Below are 2,264 nucleotides of genomic sequence, written 5' to 3' on the forward strand. Positions count from 1 at the left end.
CTTCCTCCCTTCCCCCCTCCCTCCCTCCCTTCCTCCCTCCCTCCCTCCCTCCGTTCCTTCCTTCCTTCCTTCCTTCCTTCCTTCCTTCCTTCCTTCCTTCGTCTTTCTTTCTGCCAGTACTGGGGCTTGAACAAAGGGCTTTGTGCTCTCGCCTTTTTCTGTCAAGGTTGGTGCTCTACCACTTAAGGCATACCTTCACTCCTGGCTTTTTGCTGATTAATTGGGGATAAGAGTCATGGATTTTCCTATGTGGGCTGATGAAACTTGATCCTTAGATCTCAGCCTCTTGAATATATAGAATTACGGGCATGAGCCCCCAGCACCTGGTTTGCAGTGGGGTTTTTTGTTTGTTTTCTGTTTATTCTTTTTGAAAAATTATGAGCTACAAACTCAATTTCTTTAGTAGATAAGGAACTATTCTCTCTCTTCTCTTCCCTCTCCTTTCCCGCTACTTCCTCCCCTGAGTTCACCCAGGCTAGGGATGGTGAAAAGTCCTGTTCAAGCTCTTTCCCTGGACAATGCCTTCAGAAGCCAGAGCTACATGGTGACAGCAAGCTGTGGTTGTCATGTAGCTTTCTCAAAGTGTCAGTGGAGCCTTCAGAATAGCTGGCACTGGTGAGAGGGGTGTCACTTCCTGGTTGGCGTTCTTTTCCGCAAGACAGTGGAGGCCTGAGGGAAGACTATAAAAACTATGAAACAAAGGCTCATAATTAGCATTAATGATGCTTTAATACTATTTACCACTGCTCTTAACCATGCTCAACTTCTGCCCAGTGGCCCAGGGAGACGTGAGTCCTCACCATCTGTGACAGCAGGACAGGGAGGAAGGAGGAAGGCACCAAAGATCCAAGGGAAGTGGGCAGAGAGGCCACCAGATACTACTCTGTTCCTGCCTATAGAACAGACCTGGGCCTCTTTTCCTTCTCCCTCTCCCCTGAATGTGACCTCACAGACATGGGTTCCATAGTATCCTGGAGTTCAGAAGGACCTTCAGAAGCTTGGCTTCTCCCTCTTGCTATACAGGTTGTGACAAAGATGAGTGGAGCTGTGTTCCTCTCCTTTGTTTTCTTCCTGGACTATTGGTTGGGGGCACAGCCCCATCCTCTCCCCACGAATGAAGGTACCATCACAAGTACACTGCCGTGGCAGCTGGAGGAGTGTGAGACTCGTGGGGAACCCCAATGGGGCTGGGTTGGTGGTCCTTCCCACAGGGTGCTGGGTGATAAACACAGGTGTCCTGTCCTACCTTCTCTGCCTTCCTAAATTGACAACTAGGAGGTATTGTTGGAGAGAAGGAATTAACTTGTAAGTTTTCTTAACATTGAAGCTTTCTCAAAATCCAGACCGCCGCAGAAAGACAGCATATATGCATATTGAAACTTCATTACAAAAAGTATGGAAAGTCAGATGCTGGTGGCTAATGCCTATATCCTGGTTACTCAAGTGGCTGAGATCTAAGAATGGTGGTTCAAAACCAGCCCAGGCAGGCAAATCCTTCAGACTTAATCTCCAGTTAACCAGCAAGAAACCCCCCCCCCAAACAAAGAAACCAAAAACCCAGAAGCAGAGGTGTGGCTCAAGTGGTTAAAAAAAAAAAAGAGAGAGAGACCTGGGAAGGTGGCTCAGTGGTAGAGCGCTTGCCTTGCATGCATGAGGCCCTGGGTTTGATTCCTCAGCACCACATAAGCAAAAAGAAAAAAGACAGAAGTGGCGCTGTGGCTCAAGTGGTAGAGCGCTAGCCTTGAGCTGAAGAGCTGAGGGACAGCACCCAGGCCCAGAGTTCAGGCCCCACAACCGGACCCCCCCCAAAAAAAGCCAAGAGAGCCATATCACCAGACCCCGAGTTCTAGCTCTAAACTGTTAAAAAATTAAAAATACAAAATTCAACATATGCAAAAGCAAAAAAGATTCATCTAAAGAATTTCCATGTGCCAATCATCCCTCTCTCTCTCTCTCTCTCTTTCTCTCTCTCTCTCTCTCTCTCACACACACACACACTTTAATAACAGCTTGCTTTATGGAGATAGAAAATCTGCCCATTAATTAACTGGGTGCTGGTGGCTCATGCCTGTAATCCTAGCTAATCAGGAGGCTAAGGTCTGAGAATGGTGGTTCAAAACTGGCCCAGGCAGACAAATCCTTCAGACTTTCAATCTTTAGCAAAAAACAAAAAAGCCTTGATCAAAAAAGTGAAGAGAATGAGACCGTGATACCCTGAGATCCTGAGTTTAAGCTCTAGACTGTCAAAAAATTTATAAATACAA

The sequence above is a fragment of the Dipodomys ordii genome, unplaced genomic scaffold, assembly GCF_000151885.1.
Source record: "Dipodomys ordii isolate 6190 unplaced genomic scaffold, Dord_2.0 Scaffold47, whole genome shotgun sequence".
Classification (NCBI taxonomy): domain Eukaryota; kingdom Metazoa; phylum Chordata; class Mammalia; order Rodentia; family Heteromyidae; genus Dipodomys; species Dipodomys ordii.